Source organism: Mauremys mutica, unplaced genomic scaffold, assembly GCF_020497125.1.
Source record: "Mauremys mutica isolate MM-2020 ecotype Southern unplaced genomic scaffold, ASM2049712v1 Super-Scaffold_100100, whole genome shotgun sequence".
NCBI lineage: Eukaryota > Metazoa > Chordata > Testudines > Geoemydidae > Mauremys > Mauremys mutica.
In genome coordinates this window covers 485,581-507,437 of record NW_025423267.1, presented here as the reverse complement: position 1 = coordinate 507,437, position 21,857 = coordinate 485,581, and the positions used below count along the sequence as shown (strand labels likewise).

At 55.4% G+C, this 21,857-nt stretch overlaps 5 non-coding genes across 5 annotated transcripts; 2 read left to right on the top strand and 3 right to left on the bottom strand.

Moving 5' to 3' along the window:
* Nucleotides 1–818: 818 nt before the first annotated feature.
* Nucleotides 819–891, bottom strand: TRNAK-UUU. The gene has a single exon. It is a non-coding gene; the product is annotated as a tRNA-Lys (tRNA).
* A 5,162-nt stretch (nt 892–6,053) lies between these two features.
* TRNAA-CGC lies at nt 6,054–6,126 on the bottom strand. The gene has a single exon. It is a non-coding gene; the product is annotated as a tRNA-Ala (tRNA).
* A 112-nt stretch (nt 6,127–6,238) lies between these two features.
* On the top strand, nt 6,239–6,312 carry TRNAI-AAU. The gene has a single exon. It is a non-coding gene; the product is annotated as a tRNA-Ile (tRNA).
* Nucleotides 6,313–12,985: 6,673 nt separating this feature from the next.
* Nucleotides 12,986–13,058, bottom strand: TRNAA-CGC. Its single transcript has one exon. It is a non-coding gene; the product is annotated as a tRNA-Ala (tRNA).
* A 112-nt stretch (nt 13,059–13,170) lies between these two features.
* On the top strand, nt 13,171–13,244 carry TRNAI-AAU. Its single transcript has one exon. It is a non-coding gene; the product is annotated as a tRNA-Ile (tRNA).
* Nucleotides 13,245–21,857: the final 8,613 nt, after the last annotated feature.

Sequence of the window (21,857 nt, the reverse complement as noted above, 5' to 3'; positions counted from 1 at the left end):
CTAGCAAGTGCTATTGAATTGAGGGTGAGTCCCTCAATCGGGGTCTGCCAAGCACAGTTGTGCTGCCCTCAAGTCACACAGCAAGGAGAACAACCCTTTATTTCTCCTGCCCCTGTAACATGGAGACTGGGAATCCAACACCAGCCACAAGTGATCATTTCGGCAACCCAACCTATTTCCAACATACTGTAAAATCCACATGCAGACTCGTACACGAAACCTTGCAAGAAAATCTTCCTGAGGGGGTCTGAAGCACCTTCTGCTGGAGGGATTGAGGGAGCCGTGGGTTGGGATTGAGAAGCAGCGTGAGGAGGGGGGCCTGTGGGTTGGGATTGAGGGGCACTGGGAATAGGAGGGGCCTGTGGGTTGGTATTGAGGGGCACTGGGAATAGGAGGGGGCTGTGGGTTGGGACAGAGGAGAAGGGTGAAGAGGAGCAGGCTCTGGTTGGGATTGAGGAGCAGTGAGCATAGGAGGGTCTGAGGGTTGGGTCTGAGGGGCACTGGGAAAAGAGGGGACATGGGTTTAGGCTGAAGAGCATCCTTGTTTGGGGATCCAGCAGGACAGGGGAAGGCAGCAGGTGATTGTAATTCCTTAGGGATATTCTGTGTGTGTGTGTGTGTGTGCAGGGAAGGAACATGCTATATGCCCAGAGGCCTTTATTCCTCCAGGCTGCAAGGACAGAGGGGCTGTCAGGAAGTTGCCCCTTCAATCCCCCCCACACAAAGGCCCTTCTGAGGAAAGGCAAAATCCTAGAGAGAAAAAGTAACATGAAAGAGGACTCCAGAAACACAGTTTAAGACCTTCCTGAGTAGTTTATCACCTGACCAGGGACTTGAACCCTGGACCCTCAGATTAAAAGTCTGAGGCTCTACCAACTGAGCTAGCTAGGCTCACAAAGCAAAAGAGCAAGCTGGTGCAGAGGAGAAACTAGTCAAGAAAACAAGAGCGGGAAACAATACGGGAAACCTTCTGCTCTCTCTGGCCTGGTCAGGGGGCTGTGCCGATCAGGTGTCCGCATTAAGTTCGGCATCAATATGGTGATCCCTGGGAAGCTTGGGGTCCCCAGGTTGCCTAAGGAGGGGTCAACCAGCCCAGGTCGGAAACGGAGCAGGTCAAATCTCCCCTGCTGATCAGTAGTGGGATCGCACCTGTGAATAGCCCCTGCAGCGTAGCCTGGGCAAGACAGTGAGACACGGTCTCTTTTTAGACACCTCCCCTCCCCCGCAGAGACTGTATGGGGGGATGGGAGCTCCCATTGTGGGGATCCTGAACTGGTGGGATGGAGGCACCATGTACCAGGGATCCCGAAACACAGAACAGGGACACCCACACACCAGGTATCTTGCAGCAAGAGCTGCGGTCTTGATTTACAAACTGCAAGTGATGGGGAAATTACCACCTCCCTTGCGGAGCTTGTTCCACTAGATAATTAGCCTCACGGTTAAAAAATGGTCATTTCCAGGTGGGATTTTCTGACATCGACTGCAAGCCAATGGGGTCGTGTTCAATCTTTGTCTGGTGAATTAAAGAACCCTTTAAATCACATATTCCCCCCCTCTGGGAATTTGTAAAACGTATTTAAAACAATGATTAAATCGCCTCTTAGCCTCCAGTCAATGAAATCAATTGAGCTTCTTCAGTCTCTCGCTGGAGACATTTTCCTTGTTTTTAAAGGCAAAAATCCTGATCTTTCCAATGGGAGCTGCCGCTTCAATGTTCAGTTTGGGGAGGGATTTGGCTGCACTCAGAGATCTGCCCGCGGGTTACAATCTGCGATCCGAAGGGTCGAACGTAAACAGCGTTTAGATAGGACCGTCAGTGCCGCCCCCGTGTGGCCAAAGATTAGAACTGACCAGCAGAGTTTACAGCTGGAGCCTGGGACGCTCCTGAACAAACTGGGCCCAAAGCCTCTCGCGTGGGACCCTCGCTGTGCAGCAGGAGGCTGAGGGAAGCTGATTGTCAGGGCTCAGGGCAGCTCCCTGCCATGCTGAGCCGGTGTCTGTGCTAAGCTCGGCATCAATCAGGTGATTCTGGGCAGTTCGGGGTCCCCGGGCTCCCACAGGAGGGTGAAGCAGGTCACCCCTGGAGCAGGTTAAAGCTGCAGGGTGACAGTGGGGTTGCTGCCCCTGTGAACAGCTGCTGTAGCACCGCCTGGGCAGGACAGGGAGAGCCAGTTATACCCCCCCCCAGCCTGTATCGGGGGATGGGAGCACTCACACCCTGGGGACCCACCCACCAGAGATCTGCTGGGGGGAGAGTGGCACCCACACACCCAGGATCTTGTAGGGGAGACAAGGGCATCCACACTCCGGGATCCTCTGCAGAGGGACGGACACCCACACATCCAGGATTCTGTATGGGGGGCAGAGGTACCTGCACACCTGGGCGGGGGAAGGGGGCACCGAAACAACCGGGATCTTACCTGGCAGGACAGCGGCGCCTGCAGCTCGACATGAGACGGGGGCGGGGGGAGCAGGAGCATTTCCCAGTTCCAGGCTGTCCCCGTCTGGCCAAGGCACAGAGCTCACAAGCAGAGTTTAAAGTTCCAGCTGCCAGATCGCAAAACAAGCCGGGCTCCATGGCTGGTGCCTGTGATCCCAGCGCCTGGGGAGGCTGAGGCCGGTGCATTGCTTGAGCTCAGGAGTTGGGGGCTGTGCCAATCGGGTGTCCACACTAAATTTGGCATCAATGTGGTGATCCTGGGGAAGCTTGGGGTCCCCAGGTTGCCTAAGGAGGGGTGAACCGGCCCAGGTCAGAAACGGAGCAGGTCAAATCTCCCGTGCTGATCAGTACTGGGATCGCACCTGTGAATAGCCCCTGCAGCGCAGCCTGGGTGAGACACGGTCTCTTTTTAGACACCCCCCTCCCCCGCAGAGCCTGGGTGGGGGGATGGGAGCACCCACACGCTGGGGATTCTGACTTGGGGGGAGGTACCCCCCCCTGCCACACAGATCTTGAAAAGGGGAACAGAGACACCCACACACCACAGAGCCTGGATGGGGGCAGGGGAACCACACACGGGAGCTAGTTCATGGGGTGCGGGACACACCCATATGCTCCATTGCACCATTCTTAATGAGAAGAACGGGGGCATCCGCACAACACGGATCCTTAATGGGCGGGGGGACACCCACACACTCCACTATTAACCAGGAGGGACAGGGGCACCAGACACCCTCAGTAGTGTGGAGAACACCCACATCCACCGGATCCCTCATGGGGGGTAAGACAGAGGGGATTGTAATAGGGCCCAGCGCACCCACGCACCAGGGATTGTTAAGGGTTGAAGGGACAGGGACACCCACACACACTGAGATCACGTCCTTGGAGGAACGCAAAACCTCCACAGAAGGACCTGGTCTGTTCCATGATGGCAGCCCAGCCTGGGTGAGTCAAAGTCTCCTTTTATACAGGCACGCCCCAGAGATCCTGACTAGGGGGAGAGAGACACCCACCCACCAGAGATCCTTAATGGTCTAGGGTGCACCCACACACCAGGGATTCTTATGGGTGGGAGGAATGGAGACAGCCAGACACACTGAGATCACTTCCTCCCAGGAACCTGGGCCAGACAGGGAGACACAGTCCCCCTTTACATATCTGCCAGACAACCTTCCTCCCACTCCCTCCACACAATGTTCTTATTTGGAGGTGAAGCCAGGGAAACCACATGGAGGATTCTTATCTGGGGAACTGGGGGCACCCACTTACCACCAGAGATTCTTAAGGGCAGGAGGAACAGGGACTCCCACCTCTGCAGCATGGGGGTGGGTCGCCTGCTGGGATCATCTGGGCATATTTTACCTCGTCAGCTCCCTGCCATTGCCTTGGGGGCCCCTTGTCCGCTGCCTCTGGTACCCAGTTTAGCCTCCTTCCTGAGGGCTGAAACGCTTTGATCTATCTAAGGTCTGTGGGATCAATACGTGTCATGGTGTAATTCTGTGTTATTCGGGGGTCAGACTAGCTGAGCTAATGGCCCCTTCTGCCCTTAAACGCCATGAAAACATTTCCCTGGTTTCTCCTTGCGCCTGACAGACACCACGGTGAGGGGCCCAAGAGAAGATCCTGGACACAGCGCTCTGGCTCTTACTTTACTTGGTGACGTCAGCGCTTTCCTAGCAAAGCTGCTGCTAAAGCGCTGGATTTGGGGAACTGTTCGGCTCCGATTCAGAGATCTGCCTGCGGGGTGTGAACCTGCCACGAGGAGCGGGAAACGCAACCAGCAATGGGAAGCGTTGGCTGAGCTCCAGGCTGCCCCCGTGTGGCCAAAGCTTAGAACTGAGCAGCGGAGTTTAAAGCTGGCGCTGGGAGGGACCTGAACACGCGGGGCACGAAGGCTCCTGTGTGTAACGCTTGTTAGGTGGGCAGCTGAGTGTAGCTGATTGCTGGAGTTCAGGGCTGCACCCCGGGGTGCTGAGCAGGTGTCTGTGCTCAGGTTGGCCTCGCTATGATGGTTTCTGGGAAGTTTGGGGTCACCAGTCTCCCTCAAGAGAGGGGAGCCAGGCCAGAAAAGGAGGCTTTCAAAACTCTGGTACGAATTGCCAGTGGGACTGCCCCTGTGAAGAGCCGCTGCAGTCCCGCCAGGGAGAGCCGGTCTCTCTTTGTGCAGCCCCCCCCCAATTCCTCAGGACGAGGGTTGTGCTCAAAGATCTGTGCCCCGTGTTTTCACCTCCATGTGAAGCGAACAATGCTTCAGCTCAGTTCCAGGCTCCACTTCCACCGGCTCAGGCAAGATGGTGCAGAGGAGCCCCTGGGTGGCTGTGGGCCTGGGGAGGATGGCTTTTGATTTTTCGGCTTGACCGCTACGGGCAGCAAGGCCAAAAGTCAGATGGCCGGCTCTCCCGTCCACCAGGCTCATCAGGAGCCCTTAGTCGACACGCTCGGAGAATGCGGGCAGCGTCCCCCACTACCTCTCGCATGCAAAGCGAGCGCTCTGCCGCTTGAGCTAATTCCCCTCAGCTGGCCTGACTCTCAGGCACCGGGCAAAAAAAGGCAAGGGCTCTGTGGCCTTAAGCAGAACACAGCCTGAAATGGGGGGAAGGGGGGCGTGCTACCCAAAGCTGGGGAAGGGGGTCCAAGTCCCAGCCACGCTCCTCGGCACAAACACCAACGCTCCTTCCCTGGAGTGTGTCTGGGCTGAGAGTTAGCCCCTGAAACAAGCACCAAGCTTCAGAAGACAACACAGGGATAGATCACTTGACGATTGCATGCTCTGGCCATTGCCTCTGAAGCGCCTGGCATCGGTTACTGTCAGAAGACGTGATAGTGGCCTAGATGGACCATCGGTCTCACCCAGGAGGGCCGTTCTTATCTTCACCACTTTCCTCTAACCCAAGCAAAGCCAGAAGCAGGCCCAGCTCAGCAACTCTAGCAGACTCCATGGCCTCTGGCCCAGCATACAGCAAAACGACCCTGCCTCCGCCAGGATAGACAGCCACCGACTCCCTCTTCCAGACCAACGCAGCCCTTCCCCGCTTTGGCTGTCTCCAAGCTGTCTGCGTGCTCTGCTCTGCTCCACGGCTGCCATGCTGCCTGAGATCAGGAGGCTGCGAGGTCTCACGGTCTCAGCTGAGCTGGTATCGCATGCCACCCCGCCCATCTCCTCATTCTCTTCATGGACCCCTGGGATGTGAGTAATTCTGTATTTGAGTGGCTCTCCCTCCTGGCCAATGAGCTTGGCGTAGACTAGCAGGGAGGGAGGAGGAAAGGGATTGTGCTCCAGTGAGAGCTCAGAAAGAAAGGTGCAGGTCCCCCACTAGAGCCCAGCACAGCAGAGCAAAGCAGAGCAGAGCAGGCTGGAGAATGTGTGTATGGGTCTGACTACTTCTCCCATGCTCTTCCATTTGAGCTAACTTCCCCCAGCTGTCGCCAGCCTCCCAGTCAGCGCAAGGGGGAGAAGGGCCGGGGTGGAAGAGCTTTGTGCTCCGCAAGGGCTGGCCTTTTGGGAGGCCAAGCGGGGAGAGGGATGGAGGCCACTGGAGGAGCTGAGCTGGCTGACTGTCCATGGCTTCTAAAAGAAGGGCAAGAGAAGGTCCCGCGGCTGCCTTGCCGCTGGAGAATGCGGGCATTGATCCCGCTGCCTCTCGCATGCGAAGCGAGCGCTCTACCACTTGAGCTAATTCCCCTACCTTGGCAAGTGCTGTCTTGATCCATTCATTCGATAACGGAGGCCACATCGTTCCCCGCGCCAGCCGGTGACTCCTTCCAAAAGGGTCAGGCAAGAGAGGGCACCCTGTAGGCCGGCTAGCTCAGCTGATTAGAGCGTGGTGCTAATAACGCCAAGGTCATGGGTTCAAGCCCTATGCTGGCCACTCGGGGTGCAGGAGGGAGAGGGTGGCTTCTGGTCTTTTGGCTGACTGCTAGGGGTGGCAGAGGCCAAAACCAGGTGGGCTGGGAGCGGGCAAGAGCCCTGCTGGGCACTGGCGTAGGCTCTTGAGACCTCCCTGGGCTCCTCGCTCCACCTGCTGCCTGAAAGGAACTTGGGCCCGGGGAGGAGACGGGTGAGCCCGGCCGGCTGCCTTCCAGGCTCATAGGAGGCCAGGCTTGAGCTGCCCGCCCGCGAAGCCAAAATCGCAGGCCTGCCGGCTCACCCCCATTTCCACAGAGGGTTGACCTGATGGCCCAAATTCTTGCCGGCCGCCAGCTCCACCCAAATGGACCCGACGCCGGATCATGCTCCCCAGCCCAAGCCACAGAGGAAGGCTTAATCCTCGGCACCCCAACCTAGGGGAGAGGCTTCACACTCCGCTGTGGGGTTACATCATCCCTATGCTGCCTTGGTGGAAAGTTACAGCAGCAGGACAACAAGAATAGAGGTGTTAGATAAAGTTGTTATGAGAAAGTTGAGAGCTAGCCCGTGGGAGACAGACACCAGGTGGCCTAACTGGGATCAGATAAGTTGCATGGGAAATGGGAAACCAGTAAGCAAAGGGCCATGCATGTGAAAAGTGTGTGTATCAGACAAAGAACCAATCAGCAGCAATGTAATGTTGGTGTGTCTGACGTTTGCTAATATGGAGAAGCCTATATAATATGATGCATTGTAAATAATAAACGATTCAACTTGCAATCATATTGGTTGTTGTGCTTTATCCGGCCCGCATGCAATGCAACAAATGGTGACCCCGACGTGATTCGTATTGAATGAAAGTGTCGGTGGCCTGACCCAGGAGGAGAAGCCCTGAGCCCAGAGGCGAACGGCCAGGAGCCTGAGCCCAGAGGCGGGGAGTGCTTATCCGACGTGACTCGTATCGAGTGATGATAGTGTCGGGAGCCTGAGCCCAGAGGCGAACGGCCAGGAGCCTGAGCCCAGAGGTGGGGAGTGCTTATCCGACGTGATTCGTATCGAATGATGATAGTGTCGGGAGCCTGAGCCCAGAGGCGAACGGCCAGGACCCTGAGCCCAGAGGCGAGCAGAGGAGCTGCAGCAGGGAGTGCTGGAGAAGCCCCCGGGCGTCCGAAAAGAGAGACGCACCTGAGCCCTGAGGAGAGCGGCTATAAGCCGCGGAGGAGAGGGGCGGCTATAAGTCGCGGAGGAAAGCAGCGGCTATAAGCCGCGGAGGAGAAGGGCAGAGCAGCTAACGTGAGTACCGCTGTATCAGCTGAAGAAAAGATAACACAGAAGCTTTATTTGCACATTATGAATCGACAGGGGGAAAAGATTTCCCCTGCTGCACTGATTTACTTATTAAGAAGAGAGGGGGAGTTGGGGAGGCTCCTCCTGACCGGCCTTCGGGCACAGGACGAGGAGGTGCTCCGCTGGAAGCGAGCCCTGGACGGGAAGGCGTTGGAGTGCACGGCGCAGGCAGAGGCTCGTGCCGTGGCCCCGGAGGTCGCTCGGACCTACAAGCAAGTAAGTTGTTTTGGCAGGAGCCCGAAGAAGGCGTCCTACGCTGGCTGGTCTGAGCCGGGGACAGTGCCGGGAAAACCGTTATGCTTCTCCGGTATGAGCAGCAACAGCTGGGTGTTCTGACACAGGATTTACAGTTTAAAAGAAGCCAAGCAGGGAAAGAAAAGGAACAGGATGATTTACCCAAAGAAAAGCTCATTCTTTTCTAGCCCCAGTCAAGGACACACATTGCTAACAGCTAAGACTTGGCGAACAGCCCAGACTAAAGAGAGCTTGACTGGGCCCAAAAAAGCTAATGAGAGCTGCAAAATCCTGCCAGGCACTAACGGACTGTGTTAGCTGTCTCCTTTCACAGGTATGGAAGAGCTGCCCAAAGATCCTAGCAGCCCTGCCATTTTTGCAACCAGGAGACTGATTGCCTGGACCCATGATTTTATTGCAAAAGACCCCTTCACATCAGGAGAATTTTCCTACTGATGATTGGCCTAATTATTTTTTAGTTCCATTGTGCTTTTAAACAGCAGGAAAAAAGGACAAGGTAACGTGCTGGCTAATCTCTCCCTTGTCCGCTGCAGCCCCCATGTCCTGATTATTTCCCCTGTAGAAGCTGAACCACGACGGTGGTGGAAAAGAAGAAAAAACACTCACGTTGTTGATATTGCCAAAGTCCAGAAATTCCTGACTAAAAGGACATTGAGAACTGACCCTGGTGAAGAAACGAAGAATTGTATACTGGCAGGAAGAAATTTGGGACTCCTGCTGAGAAATGTGATGTTAATTGGATTTTGGGATTTATTCTACAGGCTGCGCCCTGTGTTTTGGATAAAATTTTAGCATGTATTGCCCCTCCCTAACTGGATTGTAAATGATATTACCCCCCCCCCCCCGTTACTAACCCCAATTTTTTAGAGCCTACTTGTTTTTTTGTTTTTAGAGTTTGAGAAAACTCGGCCAAAAGGTTTGTTGAGTATTCTCAAAGGGGGGAGTTGTGGGTTATTTAGGCATAAATTTAGGTAATTTGGGAGAATGGCTTTGAATTTATGTAACCCAAAGTATTTTTATGTAAAGTGCTTTTGTTAGCCTTATTAGGTTTTGTTAATTTTGTGTTATGTGCTGATTATTGGCTGTTGTAGATTGCTTGATATTAGATGTAGTCAATATTATAATAGATAGGTTGAATGCAGATGTTGTAATTAAAGTTATGCATAAAAATGTAGCCCCCACGGTGGGAAAGTACAGATAATTGCTTGCAGTAGAGACTAGAAGGGTGGGGGCTAGTTAAGAAGTACACCCTCTTAGCTAAATTGATAGTGGAATAGTTGGTGTTTATGTAAGGAACGGTTTAGCAAGAGGAAAAAAGGATCGGGCCCAGGCAGGCAGGCAATAGACAGAGAATTTGAAGAGGAAAAAAGGATCGGGCCCAGGCGGCGGGCAACAGACAACAAGCTTGGAAAATTGGTTGATAACCTTGAGGGTGTAGTTGATAGAAAAGGTAATTAACTACAAGCGAGTAATGTTAGGCAGAGTAAAAGGTTAACTCTGTGGTTGCTGGAGGGAATAGTAGCTGAATTTTGTAAAATGCTAAAAGAAAAGTTTTTGGTGTTTTTAAATGTTTGCAATAAATTTAGGCAAAGAAATTAGTTTGCAATTGTTTGGCTATGAATAATTTTGTTGCATTAGCTGAAGAATGTATATAGTGCTATGTAATTGAACTTGTATTAGGCTTTAAGGGCATTGTAAGTGGTAATGTTTTCTTTCAGTGTTTAAAAGCAGGAGTTAAAAGTAAAAAGCAAGCCAGAAAGCATCTGTATTAATGCAAGTTATTTAACTGATAAGGTAGAAGCCACTGAAACCTGAGCTGCCTATAAAACATATATAAGAATATATGGGGTAATTCCCCTGTTTTGCCTGCAAGCTATATAGTGTATTTGTATATTTTAAGTAATGATTGATTGCCCAGTAGGGGTAAATTTGTTTTTGTTTTTTAGATATTAAAGAAATTTTATGTTAGCTGTATAGCATTTAATATACCATGCATTTACTAATAGAGTAAAAATTTCAGTTTTGTATTTTATGTTTTGTTTTGTGGTGTTTGTTTGTAGCCAGAATTGTTGTGTTTAATATTTTTATGAGATGGTCTGATTTGAAATTAAGCTGAAGAGTAAGATTGAAATGCAGATACTGGTTTTATTTAATTTAAAATACAAAGTGTTTGAATACATCAGAAGAAAAATGTGATATGCTAAAGTTTGATACATTTTCTTAAGTAAGAGAGAAATTTTATTGGCCAACTCTTTTATTTTAGAATGGTTATTAAAATTTGCATACCTATAGTTTTGGAAAGCAAGGACATGGTTGTAAGAATTTTGAAGGTATGTGTTGTATAAATTTATTTGATTATTTGCATTTTATGTATGCGTTGCTTTAGCAATTGCAGGATAATATGCATAAGCTTATGCATAATTGTAATCCTTTGTGGGACTGGCTTAATGGCTTTGATTGGCCCACTTGGGTTAATTTTCTTCTCCATATGGGAATAATTGCGTTGGGAGTTGTTTTTTTTTTTTTATTTATTTTGTTTGCCCTGTTTTGTACGCCTTTTGTTATGAAGTTTGGAGAGGTTTATTGGATGTTTTTCTTTTTTTTAAGAAAAGAGGGGGAGATGTGGGGTTACATCATCCCTATGCTGCCTTGGTGGAAAGTTACAGCAGCAGGACAACAAGAATAGAGGAGTTAGATAAAGTTGTTATGAGAAAGTTGAGAGCTAGCCCGTGGGAGACAGACGCCAGGTGGCCTAACTGGGATCAGATAAGTTGCATGGGAAATGGGAAACCAGTCAGCAAAGGGCCATGCATGTGAAAAGTGTGTGTATCAGACAAAGAACCAATCAGCAGCAATGTAATGTTGGTGTGTCTGACGTTTGCTAATATGGAGAAGCCTATATAATATGATGCATTGTAAATAATAAACGATTCAGCTTGCAATCATATTGGTTGTTGAGCTTTATCCGGCCCGCATGCAACGCAACACTCCGCCGGCGCAGGGTGACCTTTGGGACTTCCCTGGACACCATCCTCCCACCGCCCACAGCCAGACCCCCCAAGCCCACACTCGAGCCCACACCTCCGACAGGAAGGAGCAGGAGGACCACTCCGCCCAGGGGCACCACCACTCAAAGTCAGCTTCACTTGCTTCCTCTTCTACCCCTTTCCTCCCAAGTTATGCGCGCCTCACGGGAGCCGGCCCTGGGAAGACACAGGCACGGCACTCTGACTGGCGCAAGCCAAACGCCCACACCGAGAGTTTAGCACGGGCTCTTGAGGCACTGGAGGAACCCCATGCAGACGCACTGACGGAGCTAAGCTTTACGGCCAAGGGCCCTACCTGTGCAGAAAGCCAACTTGCTTGTGAAAAAGACGCCTCTTTCGGCTCCCCTTCCAAACTTCCAAATGCCTCCAAATGGGAAAACACACACACTGAAACACCCAAACGGTCCTAACGCTGGGGCCAGGTGAAAAAGAAAAGCAAGGAAAAGATTTCTAAATGGCCACCCTGCCAGAGTCGTACAGCTCCGCAAGTGAAACCCGTGGGAGGGACATTACACAGAAAAGGGAAATGGAAAGCTGCCCAAATTGAGATGCTGTGGAAAGCTACAGCCCCATCGCTACTCCTACTCTGCACACTTCTTGCAACAGCTGATGAACGGCCAGGTGCTTTTCGCATCCAAGCCCACACCAGGGAAAGACCTTGAGAAGCTTCCCGTGGCTTGCCTGGTTCAGCTGGTCAGAGTGTGGCACTCGTGGAGGCAAGATGGTGCAGAGGAGCCCCTGGGTGGCTGTGGGCCTGGGGAGGATGGCTTTTGATTTTTCAGCCTGACCGCTACGGGCAGCCAGGCCAAAAGTCAGATGGCCGGCTCTCCCGTCCACCAGGCTCATCAGGAGCCCTTAGTCGACAGGCTCGGAGAATGCGGGCAGCGTCCCCCACTACCTCTCGCATGCAAAGCGAGCGCTCTGCCGCTTGAGCTAATTCCCCGTAGCTGGCCTGACTCTCAGGCACCGGGCAAAAAAAGGCAAGGGCTCTGTGGCCTTAAGCTGGACACAGCCTGAAATGGGGGGGAGGGGGGCGTGCTACCCAGAGCTGGGGAAGGGGGTCCGAGTCCCAGCCACGCTCCTCGGCACAAACACCAACGCTCCCTCCCTGGAGTGTGTCTGGGCTGAGAGTTAGCCCCTGAAACAAGCACCAAGCTTCAGAAGACAACACAGGGATAGATCACTTGACGATTGCCTGCTCTGGCCATTGCCTCTGAAGCGCCTGGCATCGGTTACTGTCAGAAGACGGGATAGTGGCCTAGATGGACCATCGGTCTCACCCAGGAGGGCCGTTCTTATCTTCACCACTTTCCTCTAACCCAAGCAAAGCCAGAAGCAGGCCCAGCTCAGCAACTCTAGCAGACTCCATGGCCTCTGGCCCAGCATACAGCAAAACGACCCTGCCTCCACCAGGATAGACAGCCACCGACTCCCTCTTCCAGACCAACGCAGCCCTTCCCCGCTTTGGCTGTCTCCAAGCTGTCTGCGTGCTTTGCTCTGCTCTGCTCCACGGCTGCCATGCTGCCTGAGATCAGGAGGCTGCGAGGTCTCACGGTCTCAGCTGAGCTGGTATCGCATGCCACCCCACCCATCTCCTCATTCTCTTCATGGACCCCTGGGATGTGAGTAATTCTGTATTTGAGTGGCTCTCCCTCCCGGCCAATGAGCTTGGCGTAGACTAGCAGGGAGGGAGGAGGAAAGGGATTGTGCTCCAGTGACAGCTCAGAAAGAAAGGTGCTGGTCCCCCACTAGAGCCCAGCACAGCAGAGCACAGCAGAGCAGAGCAGGCTGGAGAATGTGTGTATGGGTCTGACTACTTCTCCCATGCTCTTCCATTTGAGCTAACTTCCCCCAGCTGTCGCCAGCCTCCCAGTCAGCGCAAGGGGGAGAAGGGCCGGGGTGGAAGAGCTTTGTGCTCCGCAAGGGCTGGCCTTTTGGGAGGCCAAGCGGGGAGAGGGATGGAGGCCACTGGAGGAGCTGAGCTGGCTGACTGTCCATGGCTTCTAAAAGAAGGGCAAGAGAAGGTCCCCGCGGCTGCCTTGCCGCTGGAGAATGCGGGCATTGATCCCGCTGCCTCTCGCATGCGAAGCGAGCGCTCTACCACTTGAGCTAATTCCCCTACCTTGGCAAGTGCTGTCTTGATCCATTCATTCGATAACGGAGGCCACATCGTTCCCCGCGCCAGCCGGTGACTCCTTCCAAAAGGGTCAGGCAAGAGCAGGCACCCTGTAGGCCGGCTAGCTCAGCTGGTTAGAGCGTGGTGCTAATAACGCCAAGGTCATGGGTTCAAGCCCCATGCTGGCCACTCGGGGTGCAGGAGGGAGAGGGTGGCTTCTGGTCTTTTGGCTGACTGCTAGTGGTGGCAGAGGCCAAAACCAGGTGGGCCGGGAGCGGGCAAGAGCCCTGCTGGGCACTGGCGTAGGCTCTGGAGACCTCCCTGGGCTCCTCGCTCCACCTGCTGCCTGAAAGGAACTTGGGCCCGGGGAGGAGACGGGTGAGCCCGGCCGGCTGCCTTCCAGGCTCATAGGAGGCCAGGCTTGAGCTGCCCGCCCGCGAAGCCAAAATCGCAGGCCTGCCGGCTCACCCCCATTTCTACAGAGGGTTGACCTGATGGCCCAAATTCTTGCCTGCCGCCAGCTCCACCCAAATGGACCCGACGCCGGATCATGCTCCCCAGCCCAAGCCACAGAGGAAGGCTTATTCCTCGGCACCAACGCTCCCTCCCTGGAGTGTGTCTGGGCTGAGAGTTAGCCCCTGAAACAAGCACCAAGCTTCAGAAGACAACGCAGGGATAGATCACTTGACGATTGCCTGCTCTGGCCATTGCCTCTGAAGCGCCTGGCATCGGTTACTGTCAGAAGACGGGATAGTGGCCTAGATGGACCATCGGTCTCACCCAGGAGGGCCGTTCTTATCTTCACCACTTTCCTCTAACCCAAGCAAAGCCAGGAGCAGGCCCAGCTCAGCAACTCTAGCAGGCTCCCTGGCCCCTGGCCCAGCATACAGCAAAACGACCCTGCCTCCGCCAGGATAGACAGCCACTGACTCCCTCTTCCAGACCAACGCAGCCCTTCCCCGCTTTGGCTGTCTCCAAGCTGTCTGCGTGCTCTGCTCTGCTCCACGGCTGCCATGCTGCCTGAGATCAGGAGGCTGCGAGGTCTCACGGTCTCAGCTGAGCTGGTATCGCATGCCACCCCGCCCATCTCCTCATTCCCTTCATGGACCCCTGGGATGTGAGTAATTCTGTATTTGAGTGGCTCTCCCTCCCGGCCAATGAGCTTGGCGTAGACTAGCAGGGAGGGAGGAGGAAAGGGATTGTGCTCCAGTGAGAGCTCAGAAAGAAAGGTGCAGGTCCCCCACTAGAGCCCAGCACAGCAGAGCAAAACAGAGCAGAGCAGGCTGGAGAATGTGTGTATGGGTCTGACTACTTCTCCCATGCTCTTCCATTTGAGCTAACTTCCCCCAGCTGTCGCCAGCCTCCCAGTCAGTGCAAGGGGGAGAAGGGCCGGGGAGGAAAAGCTTTGTGCTCCGCAAGGGCTGGCTTTTTGGGAGGCCAAGCGGGGAGAGGGACGGAGGCCACTGGAGGAGCTGAGCTGGCTGACTGTCCATGGCTTCTAAAAGAAGGGCAAAAGAAGGTCCCGCGGCTGCCTTGCCGCTGGAGGACGCGGGCATTGATCCCCGCTGCCTCTTGGAGTGCGGGGGAGTCCAACTCTGCACCCCTCTTCCTGGGACTCACAGTGATTTTCAGCCAGCCAGTAAAACAGAAGGTTTATTGGACACAGGAACACAGGCTACAGCAGAGCTTGTGGGCAGAGCCAGGACCTCTCAATCTGGCCTTTCTGGGGGGTTCAGGGTGCTTGGATCCCAGCCTAGGATTCTCTGAACTCCCCTCCCCCATCCCCAAATCGAAACTGACTCTCCCTCTCCAGTCGGCTCTCTCCTTTGTCTAGCTCCCCTGGCAGAGATGTTGACCTCCCCTCCCCCCTGCCTAGCTCATGTTACAGGCTGAATACCTGTCCCTCACCTAATGTCCTCCCCGGCTCCCCCAACCCCCACACAGACAGCCCCTACTCCAGCACATCTCTCCCCCTTTCGAGACTGAACTGAGCAGGGTCACTCTGCCCAGTGACCCGGGGAAGTTCAGGGCCCCCTCTCCGGGACAACGCGTCTGCTATCAGGTTGGCACTTCCCTTCACGTGGACCACCTCCATGTCATAGTCCTGCAGGATCAGGCTCCACCTCAGGAGCTTGGCGTTGGCTCCTTTCAGCTGGTGCAGCCAGGTCAGGGGAGAGTGGTCGGTGTACACGGTGAAGTGGTGCCCAAAGAGATATGGCTCCAGTTTCTTAAGGGCCCCACACCATGGCCAGGCATTCCTTCTCGATGGCTGCGTAGTTCTGCTCCCGGGGTAGCAACTTCTTGATCAGGTATACGATGGGGTGTCTCTCCCCCTTTTCATCCTCCTACATCAACACCACCCCCAGCCCCGTGTCTGAGGCGTCAGTGAACACCATAAAGGGCTTGTCAATGTCTGAATTTGCCAGAACTGGGCCACTGAGCAGAGCCTCCTTCAGCGCCTGGAGAGCCTGCTGGCACTCCTCGGTCCAGACCACCTTGTCTGGCTTCCCCTTCTTGCACAGCTCAGTGATGGGGGCGGCTATGGCGCTAAAGTGGGGCACGAAACTTCGATAGTACCCCGCCATCCCAATAAAGGCCTGGACCTGCTTCTTGGTTTGGGGAGCAGGCTAGTCTCTGATCACCTCCACCTTGCCTGGTTCCGGCTTTAGGCAGCCGCTCCCCACCCGATGGCCCAGGTAAGATACTTCAGCCATCCCCACCTTGCACTTCTCAGCCTTTGCGGTTAGCCCAGCCTCTCGGAGTTGGTTCAGCACTTGTTTAACCTGGGACACATGGTCCTCCCAGGTCTGGCTGAAGATGCAGATGTCGTCAATATATGCCACGGCAAAACTCTCCATCCCCCTCAGTTGCTGATCCACCAGACTCTGGAAGGTGGCCGGTGCTCCCTTGAGGCCGAAGGGCAGGGTCAGAAACTCATAGAGCCCCAGAGTGGTGATAAAGGCCAATTTCAGCCTGGCATCTGCGTCCAGCGGCACTTGCCAGTAGCCCTTTGTAAGATCCATGGTGGTGAGATACCGAGCGCCTCCCAGCTCGTCTAGGAGCTCGTCAGGCCTGGGCATGGGGTTGGCATCAGATACAGTGATGGCATTGAGCTTTCGATAGTCCACACAGAACCGGATCGACCTATCCCTTTTGGGGACCAGGACCAGCGGCGAGGCCCAAGGGCTGGAAGATGGCTGGATCACCCCCAAAGCCAGCATGTCCCTGACCTCTCTTTCTAGGTCCTGGGCAGTTTTTCCTGTGACCCGAAAAGGGGAGCATCGTATGGGGGGGGTGACCCTTTCTCCACCCGGTGGACAGTCAAATTAGTGCGCCCGGGCTGGTTGGAAAACAGCTGTCGGTACAGATGCAGCACCCCTCTGATCTCAGCCTGCTGGGCCAGGGTCAGCTGATCAGAGAGGGGAATCGCCTCCAGGGGGGAGCCAGCCTTTGTCCCCGGGAATAGATCCACTAAAGGGTCATCTCCCGGCTCCTCCCAATGTCCACACACGGCCAACACCACATTCCCCCTGTCATAGTATGGCTTCATCATGGTACACCTGGCGGTGATGAGCCCGGTTCGACAGCTCCACCACATAGTTTACCTCATTTAGTTGCTTGATAACCTTGAAGGGCCCTTCCCAGGCAGCCTGGAGTTTGTTCTTTCTCATGGGGATGAGAACCATCACTTGACCCCCAGTGGCGAAGGCGCGGGCCTGCGCCGTGCGGTCATACCAGACCTTCTGCTTCCTCTGGGCTCGGGCCAGATTCTCCCTGGCCAGGCCCATGAGCTCGGCAAGTCTTTCCCGGAAAGTCAGGACATACTCCACCACTGACTTGCCATCGGGCAGCCTTCCCCTCCCATTCGTCTCTCATCAGGTCCAGGGGCCCCCTTACCCGCCTCCCATATAACAGTTCAAAAGGCGAGAACCCGCTAGATTCCTGGGGTACCTCCCTGTATGCGAACAGCAGGTGAGGTAAGAACTTGTCCCAGTCCTGTGGGTGCTGGTTCCTAAATGTTTTTAGCATCATCTTTAGCGTCCCGTTGAACCTTTCCACCAGCCCGTTGGTCTGGGGGTGATACGCTGAGGCCCAGTTGTGCCGGACCCCACATTTCTCCCACAGGGACTGGAGCAGGGTCGACATGAAGTTGGACCCCTGGTCCGTTAAGACTTCCTTGGGGAACCCCACCCAGCTGAAAATGGTCAGCAGCGCATCTGCCACGGTGTCTGCTTCGATAGAGGACAAGGCCACCGCCTCAGGGTAGCGAGTGGCGAAATCTACCACCACCAGGATGTATTTCTTCCCTGACCGGGTCGCCTTGCTGAGAGGTCCCACTATGTCCATGGCCACCTTCTGGAAAGGTTCTTCTGTGATGGGCAAAGGCCTCAAAGCTGCTTTCCCCTTGTCCTGGGCCTTCCCCACCCGCTGGCAGGGGTCACAGGATTGGCAATACTGTCGAACATGGGTAAAGACCCCAGGCCAGTAAAAGTTCTGTAGCAGCCTCTGCCTGGTGCGCCGGATTCCCTGGTGCCCTGCGAGGGGAATGTCATGGGCCAGGTACAGGAGCTTGTGGCGAAACTTCTGGGGAACCACCAGCTGCCTCCTGATCCCCCATGACTCTACTTCCCCGGGGGGAGCCCATTCTCGGTACAGGAATCCCTTCTCCCACAGGAACCTCTCCTTGCAACCTCTCCTCATGGTCTGTACCGCACTGAGGTTAGCCCGGTCCCTGAGCTTCCGCAAGGAGGGATCCTTCTGCAACTCGGCCTGGAACTCGGCAGCTGGGACAGGGATGGGGACCTGCTCTCTCTCACCAGCTAGGTCTGAGGTAGCAGCCTCTCTGGGTCGTGTCCCTGGGCGTTCCCTCCCCACCAGGTTAGGGTCCGGCACCTCGGGCAGAGTACCTTCCCCGTTGTCAGGGCGCAGTGCCCTGCGCCAACTCTGACTACGGGTCACGACCAGGGCACCCCGGGCGTTGCTTGGCCAGTCCTCGAGGTCCCCCCCATTAACACTTCCGTGGGCAAATGTGGGTGTACCCCCACGTCCTTGGGGCCCTCCTTGGCCCCCCACTTCAGGTGCACCCTCACCATGGGCACCTTCAATGGGGTCCCGCTCACACCCCTCACGGTCAGGTAGGTGTCGGGCACCATCCGATCTGGGGTCACCACCTCGGGCCGGGCCAGCGTCACCTCTGCGCCCGTGTCCCAGTACCCAGTGACCTTCCTCCCATCCACCTCCAGGGGAACATGGCACTCTTTCCGGAGGGGCAGCCCCATGCCCACCCTGTAAACCAAAAACCCGGAGTCTGGAGCATCCAGCCCCCCAGAGGAGCAGACCTGGGGCCCTCCTCCCTCCTTCGCAGGTGGTACGCGGCCAGCCCCCCTTTCCTGGGAATGTTGCCCCTCATCTGATTGGGTCTCTACCCAGTCAACCCTCTGCGGGTTAGGTCTGCTCGATCTGTCCCTGAGCTTGGGGCACTGGGCCCGTATGTGGCCTTGTTGGCCGCAGAGAAAGCAGCCCATGTCTCGTGGGTCCCCTCGAGTGGGTCGGATGGACCTGACGCTGGATGTTCCCCTTTGGTGGGGGTTCTCCATAGGCCCCCGCTGGGAGGTCCCATGGTGACTTTCTCTCTGTGTTGAGGCAGGCCTGCTCCTTCGAAACTCCTCTCTGCCATCCCCTGTCCGACTGTCCATGTATTGGTCAGCCAGCCGGCCTGCGTGCTGCGGGTTCTCCGGCTTCTGGTCCATCAACCACAGCCGCAGGTCAGAGGGGCACTGCGCATACAGGTGCTCCAGTACAAATAAGTCAAGCAGGTCCTCTCTAGTTTGGGCCCCAGCTGTCCACTTGCGGGAGTATCCCTGCGCCCGGTTGACCAGTTGTAGGTATGTGACCTCCCGGGTCTTATGTTGACTCCGGAACCTCTTCCGGTACATCTCCGGGGTCAGCCCAAACTCGCGGAGCAGGGCCTCTTTGAACAGGTTGTAGTCCCCTGCCTCCGCCCCTTTCATTCGGCTGTACACCTCCATGGCGGTGGAGTCCAGTAAGGGGGTGAGAAACTGGATCCTGTCTGCAGGGTCCACCTGGTGCAGCTCGCAGGCATTCTCAAAGGCCGTCAGGAAGGTGTCTATGTCCTCCCGCTCCTTACGCCAGGCCAGGAAGCTTTTATCAAAGCTCTTTGTAGGCTTGGGTCCCCCCTCACTCACCGTAGCCAGGGCCTTACGGTTGTTCAGCTGGGCCAGTTCCAGCTCATGTTTACGTTGCTTCTCCTTCTCCCTCTCCTCGTGTTCACGTTGCTTCTCCTCCTCCCTCTCTTCGTGTTTACACTGGTTCTCCTTCTCCTCCAGCTCACGCTGGCTTTGTCTCTCCTCATGTTCCCTCTGTTCCTTACGCTCCTCCAGCTCTCTCAGTTTTATCTCTCTCTCCAAGTCCAGCCGCATGCGCTCCACGGAGGCCGAGCATCGCCGGGACGATCCCCTGCTGGGGGGTGAGCTTCGCCGGGCCGACCCCCTGCTGGCCAGGGGGGTCACGGTGCCCTCAGTAGCTGGGCTCCTCCTCCTCCTCCCCCTAGGCCTAGGGGTGGGAGGTCTCGGGAAGCCCTCAGCGGCCGGCTGACCACTCCCAGCGGGGACACACACTGGTGCCTGCGCTGCATCTGCCTGGCTGCTTCCCTCAGAGACAGGGATTGGTTCATTCACACGATCTGCGTCCTCCAGCTGGGCAATCAGCTGGGCCTTGGTGAGCTTCCCACAGTGCAGCCCTCTCCGCTGGCACAGCCCCACCAGGTCGCACTTGCGCTGCTGGGCATACATCTTCCTGCTGGCCGCTCGCAGGCCGGGGTGCTCGCCGCTCCCCATGGGTTCCAGGGGGACCCCTAGTGTGCCAGTCCTTGAGGTCACCCCCTCTCTGCCAGGGTCGAGCTGCAGACTCCTCCGCCCCTGGGATCGCTTGCTGTGATCGCCCGAGGGACCCTGTTACTGCAAAGTCCTTCTCTCTGGTCACACTCTCCCGGGGGTTAATTGCCCCTTCGTTTTACTGCGCCCCAGTCACTTACTGCAGGAAGCGCTGTCCACGGGGTGCAGTCGATCCCACCACTGCAACCAGTTGTCACGGAGTCTGGGGGAGTCCGGCCCTGCACCCCTCTTCCTGGGACCCACAGTGACTCTCAGCCAGCCAGTAAAACAGAAGGTTTATTGGACAACAGGAACACCAGATACAGCAGAGCTCGTGTTCAGAGCTGGCTTCTTTGGGGGTTCAGGGTGTCTGGATTCCAGCACAGGTTCCCCTGCAAACCCACCACCCTGGTCCCAAAACCGAAGACTGACCCCACCCTCTCCACTCAGCTACTTTTCTTTTGTCCAGCTCCTAGGCCGAGGTGTCACCTCCCCTCCCCCAGGCCTAGCTCATGTTACAGTCTGCAGACCTGCGTCTCACCTAAAATCCTCCCTGCTCTCCCATCCTCCCTGCTCTCCCATCCCCCACATAGAGAGTCCCTACTCCACCACAGTGGGTTTCCGGTACAGGGTTGTGTTTATGTGACCATCTCTTATCAGCACAGTACTGTCAAGGAACTGAACCACTTGAGTGAATTGATGTAGGCCGAGGTAGATGGAGGGATGGAAATTGTTAAAATTATGGTGGAATTCCTCAAGGGCTTCTTTTCCATGAGTCCAGATGATGAAGATGTCTTCAGTGTAGTGCAAGTACAGTAGGGGCATTAGGAGATGAGAGCTAAGGAAGCGTTATTTTAAGTCAGCCATAAAAATGTTGGCATACTGTGGGGCCATGTGGGTACCCATAGCAGTGCCGCTGACTTGAAGATATATATTGTCCTCAAATGTGAAATAGTTGTGGGTGAGGACAAAGTCGCGAAGTTCAGCCACCAGGTTTGGCATGTAACTAGTTCACAAAACTGCAGGGGGGTGTTGGAAAATCACTGCTCATGCCCCTGGCCAGCCTATTTCCCTTTGCCGCTCTGAAACGTGCCCCCACGTGCAGGCCCTGAAACTGGGCCCGGGGGCGGAAGGCCAGGGAGAGGCTTTGGCTAGGGCGAGCATGTCCTTGCGAGGTAATTGTCTCTCTGGAGGTGAAAGTCATCAGTTCGGGGTGCGAAGGGAAGTGGCCGTAGAAGGAGAACGCAAGGCATGTGGCGGGCAGGCCAGGGATTTCTTTGTCCCCCCTTCAAAAGGGGTCACCCTCCCCGTCATGGAATCGAACCCTGGTCTCCCACGTGACAGGCGGGGATACTCACCACTATACTAACGAGGAAAGGGGCACGGTGAGTGGCCCCAGCTCCCACAGACCAGCTATGGTCAGCTTACACCTTCACCGTCGCATGGGCCCCAGCAGGCAACAACACCCCTGGCCCTCTTCTGCTTCCCAAAGGCTTGGGATGCAGCAACAGCCCTGGCCCTCCTCACCTGCCCTTGCCCAGCAGGACACCTTTTTGGGGCTACACAGCTCCTCACACAACACCCGCCTGGGACCTTGCCCTCCCCTACCAGCTCAGCAGCACCTTTTCCCTCTCAAAACCTCCTCTTGACACCCTCCCCCTTCCACACTTCACACTCACCTCATCACAAACTCACCCACGGCCCCTTTGGCTTCTCAAGCGCCTCTGGAGGGACGCAGCTTCCCTGGCACGCAGATCCTTCCCTTCAACGCGCACTGGACGGACATTCGAAACACAGCCCTTTCCAGGAGGGAATGCGCTGCTTTTGGACCCTGGCGCCCAGCAAGAAGGCCTGGGACTCTTTTTCTGACCGATGGACCCCACTGACTTGCCTTTACCAAGCAGAAACT